We start from the raw sequence: 12,944 nt of genomic DNA, 5'->3' as shown, positions 1-12,944 counted from the left end.
CACATTAAACTTTTTGCATCAACTTTACTATTTGTCAAAAGTACACCGACATACACTCAGTTTGCCATTTTATTAGGTACATCTGTACACCTGCTTGCTAATGCAAATACTTCACTTCAGTCGTTACTGTGGAAGACACTAGGTGTATGCCAGAGTTTCGTGAGTGTCAGTGAGCAGGAATGAGTGTCATCGCTATTACAAAGGAAAAGTGTGAGGCAACTGAAATGTCTTAAGGGGGATAAGTCACCTGGACTAGATGGACTACATCTCAGAGCTCTGAGAAAAGTTGCTGAAGAGATAACGGATGCAGTACTTGGAGACTAATGATAAAATAAGTCAAAGTCAGCATAGTTTCTGTAAAGGAAAATCTTGCCTGACAAATCTATTGGAATTCTTTGAGAAAGCAGGGTTAGCAAAGGAGAGGCAGTTGATGTCATTTACTTGAATTTTCAGAAGGTGTTTGATAAGGTGCCACACATGAGGCTGCTTAAAATCCTATGGTGTTACAAGAAAGATACTGGAATGGGTAGAGGAATGGCTGACAGGCAGTAGGCAGCGGGAAAAAAAGGGGCCTTTTTTGGTTGGCTTCCTGTGACTAGTGGTGTTCCTCAGTGGTCAGGTTTGGGACTGTTACTTTGCACATTGTTTGTCAGTGATTTAGATAATGGAATTAATGGCTTTGTTGATGATACAAAGACAGGTGGAGGTGTAGGTAGTGCTGAGGAAGCAATGCAATTGCAACAGGTTTTCAACTAATTGGAAAACTGGGCAAAAAAGTGGCAGATGGAATCCAGTGTTGGGAAATGTATGATAATACATTTTGGTAAAAGGAACAATAGTGTAGACTATTACCTAACTGGGGAGAAGATTCAAACATCAGAGGTGCAGACAGACTTAGGAATTGTCATGCAAGACTCACAGAACGTTAATTTACTGGTTGAGTCTGTGGTAAAGAAGGCAAGTGCAAGGTTTGTAGTTATTTCAAGGGGAATAGAATATAAAATCAAGGAGATAATGCTGAGCCTTTATAAGACACTAATCAGGCTGCACTTGGAGTATTGTCAACAGTTTTGGGCACCATATCTCAGAAAGGATGTGTTGTCATTGGAGAGAGTCCAGAGGAGATTCACAAAGATGATTTTGGGAAAGAAGGGGTTAAGTTGTGTGAAGCGTTTGGCAGCTTTGGGCCTGTACTCACTGGAATTTAGAAGGATGTATGGAAATCTCATTGAAATCTAGTTGAAAGAACTAGATAGGGTGGATGTGGCGAGGATGATCACTCTGGGGGGTATCCAGAACCGGGGGCACAACTTCAAAATTGAAGGGCGACCTTTTAGAACAGACGTAAGGAGGAATTTTGTTTAGCTGAAGAGTGGTGAATCTGCAGAATGCTCTGTCACAGACTATGGTTGAAGCAAGCCCATGGGTATATTTAAAGCAAAAACTGATACGATTCCTGATTGCTTGGAGCATCAAGGGATATGGTGAAAGGACAGGTGTATGGGGTTGAGTGGGATCCAGGATCAGCCATGATGAAATGGCAGAGCAGACTCAATGGGCTGAATGGCCTAATTCTACTCCTATGTCCTATGGTCTTATATTTAAGAAAACAACCTCTCCTCAATGTCACAAAAATGAAGGAGCTGGTTGTGGATTACAGGAGGAATAGAGATTGGCTAGACCCTATTGACATCAATGGATCTGGGATTGAGAAGATGAACAGCTTTAAATTCCTCAGTATACACATCACCGAGGATCTCATGAGATCTGTACATACCAGCTTTTTGATGAAAAAGACACAACAGTGCCTCTTTCACCTCAGATGGTTGAGGAAGTTTGGTATGGGCCCCCAAATCCCAAGAACTTTCTACAGGGGCACAATTGAGAGCATCCTGACTGGCTGCGTCACTGCCTGGTATGGGAACTGTACTTCCCTTAATCGCAGGACTCTGCAGAGAGTGGTGCGGACAGCCCAGCACATCTGTAGTTGTGAACTTCCTACTATTCAGGACATTTACAAAGACAGGTGTGTAAAAAGGGCCCGAAGGATCACTGAGGTCCCGAGTCACCCCAACCACAAACTGTTCCAGCTGCTGCAGTACTAACGGAGATGGGAGTAGACTCTCACATGGTGGATTGGATAGTGGACTACTTGACAGATAGACCTCAGTATGTGCGGTTGGGAGACTGTAGGTCTGACACGGTGGTCAGCAGCACAGGAGCGCCACAGGGAACCGTACTCTCTCCGGTCCTGTTCACCCTGTACACATCTGACTTCCAATATAACTCAGAGTCCTGCCATGTGCAGAAGTTCGCTGATGACACGGCCATAGTGGGGTGCGTCAGGAATGGACAGGAGGAGGAGTATAGGAAACTGATACAGGACTTTGTGATATGGTGCAACTCAAACTACCTGCGTCTCAATGTCACCAAGACCAAGGAGATGGTGGTGGACTTTAGGAGATCTAGGCCTCATATGGAGCCAGTGATCATTAATGGAGAATGTGTGGAGCAGGTTAAGACCTACAAGTATCTGGGAGTACAGTTGGACGAGAAGCTAGACTGGACTGCCAACACAGATGCCTTGTGCAGGAAGGCACAGAGTCGACTGTACTTCCTTAGAAGGTTGGCGTCATTCAATGTCTGCAGTGAGTTCCTGAAGATGTTCTATAGGTCAGTTGTTGAGAGCGCCCTCTTCTTTGTGGTGGCGTGTTGGGGAGGAAGCATTAAGAAGAAGGACGCCTCACGTCTTAATAAGCTGATAAGGAAGGCGGGCTCTGTCGTGGGCAAAGTACTGGAGAGTTTAACATCGGTAGCTGAGCGAAGGGCACTGAGTAGGCTACGGTCAATTATGGAAAACCCTGAACATCCTCTACATAGCACCATCCAGAGACAGAGAAGCAGTTTCAGCGACAGGTTACTGTCGATGCAATGCTCCTCAGACAGGATGAAGAGGTCAATACTCCCCAATGCCATTAGGCTTTACAATTCAACTGCCAGGACTTAAGAACTTTTTTAAAGCTATTATTAATGCTTTTTGAGTTAGTGATTTAGATGCATATCATATTATTACTGAGTTAAGTATTGTATGTAATGAGTTTTTGCTACAACAAGTGTATGGGACATTGGAAAAAATGTTGAATTTCCCCATGGGGATGAATAAAGTATCTATCTATCTATCTATCTATCTATCTATCTACAAAAGCCAGGACCAACAGGCTCCAGGACAGCTTCTTCCACCAGGCCATCGTCTGGTTAATTCATGCTGACGCAACTGTATTTCTATGTTATATCGACTATCCTGTTGTACATAATATTTATTATAAATTACTATAATTGCACATTGCACATTTAAATGGAGATGTAACGTAAAGACTTTTACTCCTCAGGGGACAAAACATAAATGTAGCCAGTTAAAGGGGTTGAAATGTGTTTATTTCAACACTAGGAGTATTAGGTATTCCTAATATTCCTAAAGGGGATGAACTTAGAGCATGGATCAGTACATGGAACTACGATGTTGTGGCCATTACTGAAACTTTGCCGGAGGAAGGACTGATGCAGGTCCCGGGGTTTAAGTGTTTTAAAAGGAATAGGATGGGAGGGAGAAAAGGAGTGGGGGAGTGGCATTGCTGGTCAGGGATAGTATCACAGCTGTAGAAAGGGAGGACGCTGCTGAGGGAGTGTCCACTGAGTCTGTCTGGGTGGAAGTCAGAAATAGGAAGGGATCAATCACCGTGCTGGGAGTAGCCTATAGGCCCCCAAATAGCCCTCGGGACACCAAGAAGCAGATAAGTAGCCAGATTTTAGAATGGTGCAGGAAATACAGGGTAGTAGTTATGGGTGATTTCAACTTCCCTCATATTGATTGGCACCTCCTGGGTGCAAGGGGGATAGATGGGGCTGAACTTGTCAGGTGTGTTCAAGAAGGATTCCAGACACAGTATGTGGACCCGCTGACGAGAGGAGAGGCTATACTGGATCTAGTTCTGAGTAACGAACCTGGTCAGGTAACAGACCTCTTGGTGGGGGAGCATTTTGGTGAGAGTGACCACAACTCCCTTAGCTTCAGCATAGCTATGGGAAAGGGATAAAATCAGACAAAATGGTAAAGTGCTTAACTGGGGAAGGGCTAACTTTGAAGGGATGAGGCAGGAACTAGCGAGAGTAAATTGGAAACAGATGTTCAAAGGTGAAAGCACAGAAGTAATGTGGAAGAAGTTTAGGGACCACTTGAGCTGGGTTCAGGATAGGTTTGTTTAATTGAGGAAAGGAAAAAATGGTAGGAAAAGGGAACCGTGGCTGATGAAACACATGAGGCAACTCATCAAGAGGGAAAAGGAAGCATATGTTAGATATAAGAAGCAGGAAGCAGGAGGGGCTCATGAGAAATATAGGGTAGCCAGGAAGGAGCTTAAGAAAGGACTTAGGAAAGCTCGAAAGGGGCATGAGAAGGCCTTGGCATGTAGGATTAAGGAGAACCCCAAGGTGTTCTATGCGTATGAAAAGAACAGAAGGATGACAAGAATGAAGGATAAAGAAGGCAGAATGTGCCTGGAGGCGGAAGAGGTTGGGGAGGTCCTAAATGAATATTTTGCTTCAGTATTCACAAGTGAAAAGGACCTTGATCAGGGTGAGGTCAAAATAGAACAGGCCTTTGTGCTGGACAATGTGGAGATTAAGAAAGAAGAAGTATTGGATCTTCTTAAAAAACATCAAGATTGATAAGTCCCCAGGGCTGGACGTGATATACCCCAGGTTGCTGTGGGAATTGAGAGAAGAGATCGCTGGAGCAGTAGCTATGATCTTTGAATCCTCTTTGGCTGCAGCGGAGGTGCTGGAGGATTGGAGAATTGCAAATGTAGTTCCCTTGTTTAAAAAAGTTAATAGGGAGAAATCTGGGAACTATAGACCGGTGAGTCTTACGTCGGTAGTCTGCAAACTACAAACATTTGTATTGGAAAGGATTCTTAAGCATAGGATCTATGAGCATTTGGAGAAGTACAGTCTACTCAAGGATAGTCAACATGGCTTTGTGAAGGGAAGGTCGTGCCTCACGAGCCTAATTCAGTTTTTTGAAGAGGTAACAAAAGAAATTGATGAGGGTAGGGCGGTAGTTGTGGTATACAAGGATTTTAGCAAAGCATTTGACAAGGTCCCTCACGGACTCATCCAGAAAGTCATGAGGCATGGGATAAGTGGAACCTTGGCTGTTTGGATAAAAAATTGGCTTAAAGGAAGAAAGCAGAGGGTAGTTGTGGAAGGAAGGTATTCTGCCTGGAGGTCGGTGACTAGTGGAGTGCCGCAGGGATCTGTCCTGAGACCCCTGCTCTTTGTGATTTTTATAAATGACCTGGATGTAGAGGCGGAAGGATGGGTGAGTAAGTTTGCAGATGACACGAAGATTGGAGGAGCTGTGGATGGAGCTGTAGGTTGTCGAAGGTTGCACGAGGATATAGATAGATAGATAGATAGATACTTTATTCATCCCCATGGGGAAATTCAACATTTTTCCAATGTCCCATACACTTGTTGTAGCAAAAACTCATTACATACAATACTTAACTCAGTAATAATATGATATGCATCTAAATCACTAACTCAAGGCATTAATAATAGCTTTAAAAAAAAAGTTCTTAAGTCCTGGCAGTTGAATTGTAAAGCCTAATGGCATTGGGGAGTATTGACCTCTTCATCCTGTCTAAGGAGCATTGCATCGACAGTAACCTGTCGCTGAAACTGCTTCTCTGTCTCTGGATGGTGCTATGTAGAGGATGTTCAGGGTTTTCCATAATTGACCGTAGCCTACTCAGTGCCCTTCGCTCAGCTACCGATGTTAAACTCTCCAGTACTTTGCCCACGACAGAGCCCGCCTTCCTTATCAGCTTATTAAGACGTGAGGCGTCCTTCTTCTTAATGCTTCCTCCCCAACACGCCACCACAAAGAAGAGGGCGCTCTCAACAACTGACCTATAGAACATCTTCAGGAACTCACTGCAGACATTGAATGACGCCAACCTTCTAAGGAAGTACAGTCGACTCTGTGCCTTCCTGCACAAGGCATCTGTGTTGGCAGTCCAGTCTAGCTTCTCGTCCAACTGTACTCCCAGATATAGGCAGGATGCAGAGTTGGGCAGAAAAGTAGCAGATGGAGTTCAATCCAGATAAGTGTGAGGTGATGCATTTTGGAAGGACAAACCAGAAAGCTGAGTACAGGATTAATGGTCTGTTACTTAGGAGTGTGGATGAACAAAGGGACCTTGGGGTTCAAATCCATATATCCCTCAAGGTCGCTGCGCAGGTTGATAGGATAGTTAAGAAGGCCTATGGGATGCTAGGCTTCATTAATGGGGGGATTGAGTTCAAGAGTAGAGAGGTCATGTTGCAACTCTACAAATCTCTGATGAGACCGCACTTAGAGTATTGTGTTCAATTCTGGTTTCCTCATTATAGGAAGGATGTGGAAGCTATGGAGAGGGTGCAGAGGAGATTTACCAGGATGTTGCCTGGATTGGAAAACAAGTCTTATGAGGCAAGGTTAGCACAGCTGGGACTTTTCTCCTTGGCATGTAGAAGGATGAGAGGGGACTTGATAGAGGCCTACAAGATTATGAGAGGCATAGATAGGGTGGATAGCCAGTACTTGTTTCCCAGGGCACGAACAGCAAACACCAGAGGGCATATGTACAAAATTAAGGGATGGAAGTTTAGGGGAGACATCAGGGGTTAAATTTTTACACAGAGGGTTGTGAGTGCCTGGAATGACTTGCCAGGGATGGTGGTGCAGGCTAAAACATTAGGGGTACTTAAGAGCCTCTTGAATGGGCACATGGATGAAAGAAAAATAGAGGGTTATGGGGTAGTGTGGGGTTAGTACTTTTTTTAAAAGGAATATATGGGTCGGCACAACATTGAGGGCCGAAGGGCCTGTACTGTGCTATAGTGTTCTAGTGTCTAGGAATATGAAGGATGTAAGTAAGAAAGTCAATTCAATTAATCAGCCAATCAAGTGGCAGGAATTTAATGCACAAAAGCATGCAGACATAGTCAAGAGGTTGAGTTGTTGTTCAGACCAAAGATCAGAATGGGGAAGATATGTTATCTAAATGACTTTGACCGTGGAATAGCTGTTGGTACCCGACAGGATGATTTGAGTATCTCAGAAACTGCTGATCTGGGATTTTCACATACAGCAATATCTGGAGTTTACAGAGCAGAGTGTGAGAAACAAAAAACATTCAGTGAGCGGCAGTTCTGTGGGTGAAAACACCTTGTTAATGTGAGAGGTTGGAGGAGAATGGCCAGACTGGTTCAAGCTGATAAGAAGGCAACAGTAACTCAAATAATCATGTGTTTCAACAGTGGTGTGTAGAAGAGCAGCTCTGAATGCACATATTGAACCTCGAAGTGGATGGGCTACAGCAGCAGAGATGACAAACGTACACTCAGTGGCCACTTTATGCATAGGAGCTACCAAACAGCAGTTCGGGTGATGCTATCAGAGCTCAGCACATTCCAGAATTTAGAGTTTAATTCCAGCATTGGTCTGTGAGCACAGCACCTGGGTGCTGTCACAGAACAGCTAGTACAGTTCGTGAGGCTCTGGCCCATGCTCACCGCTGTCAAATCAGGCAATGCCTTTGAGTGTTTGGGAATGAATTGATGTTATAACTCAATAATGCTTGAACTTGAATGATCTGAAGCATTTAAGGAACCTTTGTGGGAAGGTGCTCCTCTACATCGGTGAGACCTGACAAAGTGGTGACCACTACGTCGAGTACATTTGTTCCACCTGGCACAACAAACCAGATCTCCCAGTGGTCACCCATTTTAATTCTACTCCCCAATCCCATTCTGACATTTCAGTCCATGGCATTCTCTACTTCCATGATAAGACCGCTCTTAGGTTGGAGAAACAATATCTCATATTCTGGTTGGGTGGTCTCCAACCTGATGGCATGAACATTAATTTCTCCAACTTCTGGTCATTTCTTTCGCTCCTCCTCTCTCTTTTTCCACACCCCATTCTGGTTCCCCTCTCACCCCTTCCCATCACCTCCCTCTGGTGCTCCCTCTCTTCCCTTTCTCCCATGGTCCACTCTCCTCTGCTTTCAGATTCTTGCTTTTTCAGCTCTATACCTTTTCCATCTATCACATCTCAGTTTCTCACTTTATCCTTCCCCCACCCACCAGGTCTCACTTATCACTTGCCAGCTTGTACTCCTCCCTCGTCCCCACCTTCTTATTCTGGCTTCTATCTCCTTCCTTTCCAGTCCTGAAAGGGACTCGGTCAGAAGCATCGACTGTTTATTCCTCTCCATAGACCTGCTGAGTTCCTCCAGCATTTTGTGTGTATCACTCAAGATTTCCAGCATCTACAGAATCTCATGTTTACAATGTTTGTGTTAGAAAACAATCATTAAATATTAGAAACATGGTCTATTATATTTAAAACAATTAAAGCTATCTCCAACTCACTGACAACACTAGTGCAGCTCAGGGATGTGTGCTTCACTCACTGCTCTAAACACATAAGATTTAATACAATTAAAGGTATCTCCAATCTATTTCCAATGGTGGGAGAGTCTAGGACAAGGGCACAGCCTCAGGATACAGGAGCATCCTTTCAGAGATGCAGAGAAATTTCTTTAGCCAAAGGGTGGTGAATTTGTGGAATTTGTTGCCACGTGCAGTTGTGGAGACCAGGTCGTTGGGTGTATTTAAGGCAGAGATTTATAGATTCCTGATTAGACATGGTATCAAAGGTTATGGGGAGAAGGCCGGGAACTGGTGTTGAGGAGGAGAAAAAAAGGTACCAGCCATGATTGAATGGCGGAGCAGACTCAATGGGCCACACAGCCTAATTCTGTTGCTATGTCTTATGGCCTTATGGTCTTAACTGGTGCAGTCAACACTGGTGCACCTCAGGGGTGTGTGCTTAGCCCACTGCTCTACTCTCTCTACAACCATGAATGTGTGGCCAGGTACAGTTCAAATACCATCTATAAATTTGCTGATAATACAACTGTTTTGGCAGAATCTCAGGTGGTGATGAGAGGGCATAAAGGAGTGAGATATACTAGTTAGTTAAGTGGTGTTGCAGCAGCAACCTTGGCCAAAGTCAGTAAAACCAAAGAACTGATTATGGACTTCTCATATAATCTAACCTGGACCCAACATATCGATGCAGCTATAGATAGATAGATAGATAGATAGATAGATAGATAGATAGATAGATAGATAGATAGATACTTTATTCATCCCCATGGGGAAATTCAACCTTTTTTCCAAAGTCCCATACACTTGTAGTAGCAAAACTAATTACATACAATACTTAACTCAGTAAAAAATATGATATGCATCTAAATCACTATCTCAAAAAGCATTAATAATAGCTTTAAAAAAAGTTCTTAAGTCCTGGCGGTTGAATTGTAAAGCCTAATGGCATTGGGGAGTATTGACCTCTTCATCCTGTCTGAGGAGCATTGCATCGATAGTAACCTGTCGCTGAAACTGCTTCTCTGTCTCTGGATGGTGCTATGTAGAGGATGTTCAGGGTTTTCCATAATTGACCGTAGCCTACTCAGCGCCCTTCGCTCAGCTACCGATGTTAAACTCTCCATTCCTTTGCCCACGACAAAGCCCGCCTTCCTTACCAGCTTATTAAGACGTGAGGCGTCCTTCTTCTTAATGCTTCCTCCCCAACACGCCACCACAAAGAAGAGGGCGCTCTCCACAACTGACCTATAGAACATCTTCAGCATCTCACTACAGACATTGAATGACGCCAACCTTCTAAGGAAGTACAGTCGACTCTGTGCCTTCCTGCACAAGGCATCTGTGTTGGCAGTCCAGTCTATCTTCTCGTCTAACTGTACTCCCAGATACTTGTAGGTCTTAACCTGCTCCACACATTCTCCATTAATGATCACTGGCTCCATATGAGGCCTAGATCTCCTAAAGTCCACCACCATCTCCTTGGTCTTGGTGATATTGAGACGCAGGTAGTTTGAGTTGCACCATATCACAAAGTCCTGTATCAGTTTCCTATACTCCTCCTCCTGTCCATTCCTGACGCACCCCACTATGGCCGTGTCATCAGCGAACTTCTGCACATGGCAGGACTCCGAGTTATATTGGAAGTCTGATGTGTACAGGGTGAACAGGACCGAAGAGAGTACGGTTCCCTGCGGCGCTCCTGTGCTGCTGACCAGCGTGTCAGACCTACAGTCTCCCAACCGCACATACTGAGGTCTATCTGTCAATTAGTCCACTATCCAATCCACCATGTGAGAGTCTACTCCCATCTCCGTTAGTTTGTGCCTTAAGATCTTGGGCTGGATGGTGTTAAAGGCACTAGAGAAGTCAAGGAATGTAATCCTCACAGCACAACTGACCCCTTCTAGGTGAGAGAGTGATTTGTGCAGCAAATACGTGATAGCATCCTCCGCTCCCAACTTCTCCTTATACGCAAACTGAAGAAGGCAAGACAGCAGTTATATTTTATTAGGAGTTTGAGGAATTTGGTATGTCACCAAAAATGCAGATTTCTACGGATGTGCCGTGGAGAGCGTTCCAACTGGCCGTGGAGAGCGTTCCAACTGGCTGTGGAGAGCATTCTAATCAGCTGTGGAGAGTATTCCAACTGGCCGTGGAGAGTATTCTAACCGGCCGTGGAGAGTATTCCAACTGGCCGTGGAGAGTATTCCAACTGGCCGTGGAGAGTATTCCAACTGGCCGTGAAGAGTATTCTAACCGGCCGTGGAGAGCATTCCAACTGGCCGTGGAGAGTATTCCAACTGGCCGTGGAGAGTATTCTAACCGGCCGTGGAGAGTATTCCAACCGGCCGTGGAGAGCATTCCAAACGGCCGTGGAGAGTATTCCAACTGGCCGTGGAGAGCATTCCAACTGGCCGTAGAGAGCATTCCAACTGGCCGTGGAGAGTATTCCAACTGGCCGTGATGAGTATTCCAACTGGCCGTGGAGAGCATTCCAACTGGTCGTGGAGAGCATTCCAACTGGTCGTGGAGAGCATTCATACTGGCCGTGGAGAGTATTCCAACTGGCCGTGATGAGTATTCCAACTGGCCGTGGAGAGCATTCCAACTGGTCGTGGAGAGTATTCCAACCGGCCGTGGAGAGTATTCCAACCGGCCGTGGATAGCATTCCAACTGGCCGTGGAGAGCATTCCAACTGGCCATGGAGAGCATTCTAACTGGCCGTGGAGAGCATTCTAACCGGCCGTGGATAGCATTCCAACCGGCCGTGGAGAGCATTCTAACCGGCCGTGGATAGCATTCCAACTGGCCGTGGAGAGCATTCTAACTGGCCGTGGAGAGTATTCTAACTGGCCGTAGAGAGTATTCTAACTGGCCATGGAGAGTATTCTAACTGGTCGTGGAGAGTATTCCAACTGGCCGTGGAGAGCATTCCAACTGGCCGTGGAGAGCATTCTAACCGGCCGTGGAGAGCATTCTAACTGGCCGTGGAGAGCATTCCAACTGGCCGTGGAGAGCATTCCAACTGGCCGTGGAGAGCATTCCAACTGGTCGTGGAGAGCATTCTAACCGGCCGTGGAGAGCATTCTAACCGGCCGTGGAGAGTATTCCAACTGGCCGTGGAGAGTATTCCAACTGGCCGTGGAGAGCATTCCAACTGGCCGTGGAGAGCATTCCAACCGGCCGTGGAGAGTATTCCAACTGGCCGTGGAGAGCATTCCAACCGGCCGTGGAGAGCATTCCAACGGGCCGTGGAGAGTATTCTAACTGGCCGTCGAGAGTATTCCAACTGGCCGTGATGAGTGTTCCAACTGGCCGTGGAGAGTATTCTAACTGGCCGTGGAGAGCATTCCAACTGGTCGTGGAGAGCATTCCAACTGGCCGTCGAGAGTATTCCAACTGGCCGTGATGAGTGTTCCAACTGGCCGTGGAGAGTATTCTAACTGGCCGTGGAGAGCATTCCAACTGGTCGTGGAGAGCATTCCAACCGGTCGTGGAGAGTATTCCAACCGGCCGTGGAGAGCATTCGAACCGGCCGTGGAGAGCATTCGAACCGGCCGTGAAGAGCATTCTAACCGGCCGTGAAGAGTATTCTAACCGGCCGTGGAGAGTATTCTAACCGGCCGTGGAGAGTATTCTAACCGGCCGTGGAGAGTATTCCAACCGGCCGTGGAGAGTATTCCAACCGGCCGTGGAGAGCATTCCAACCGGCCGTGGAGAGCATTCCAACTGGCCGTGGAGAGTATTCCAACCGGCCGTGGAGAGTATTCCGACCGGCTGTGGAGAGTATTCCAACCGGCCGTGGAGAGTATTCCAACCGGCCGTGGAGAGCATTCTAACCGGCCGTGGAGAGTATTCTAACCGGCCGTGGAGAGTATTCCAACTGGCCGTGGAGAGTATTCCAACTGGCCGTGGAGAGCATCCTAACTGGCCGTGGAGAGCATTCTAACTGGCCGTGGAGAGTATTCTAACCGGCCGTGGAGAGTATTCCAACCGGCCGTGGAGAGTATTCCAACCGGCCGTGGAGAGCATTCCAACTGGCCGTGGAGAGTATTCCAACTGGCCGTGATGAGTATTCCAACTGGCCGTGGAGAGCATTCCAACTGGCCGTGGAGAGTATTCCAACTGGTCGTGGGGAGCATTCCAACTGGCCGTGGAGAGCATTCTAACTGGCCGTGGAGAGTATTCCAACGGGACGTGGAGAGCACTCCAACTGGCCGTGGAGAGTATTCTAACCGGCCGTGGAGAGTATTCTAACCGGCCGTGGAGAGTATTCCAACCGGCCGTGGAGAACATTCCAACCGGCCGTGGAGAGTATTCCAACCGGCCGTGGAGAGTATTCCAACCGGTCGTGGAGAGTATTCTAACCGGCCGTGGAGAGTATTCCAACCGGCCGTGGAGAGCATTCCAACCGGCCGTGGAGAATATTCCAACCGGCCGTGGA

At 46.5% G+C, this 12,944-nt stretch overlaps 1 protein-coding gene across 1 annotated transcript in view; it reads right to left on the bottom strand.

Annotated features, from left to right (window-relative positions):
- LOC140713907 (sterile alpha motif domain-containing protein 9-like) overlaps positions 1–12,944 on the bottom strand; it is a 30,431-nt gene that overhangs the window by 7,133 nt on the left and 10,354 nt on the right. The gene's annotated exons all lie outside the window — the stretch shown is intronic.

This window comes from Hemitrygon akajei, chromosome 20 (assembly GCF_048418815.1).
Source record: "Hemitrygon akajei chromosome 20, sHemAka1.3, whole genome shotgun sequence".
NCBI lineage: Eukaryota > Metazoa > Chordata > Chondrichthyes > Myliobatiformes > Dasyatidae > Hemitrygon > Hemitrygon akajei.
Note: the sequence above shows the minus strand (reverse complement) of the source record. Positions and strands in the feature narration are given on the sequence as shown.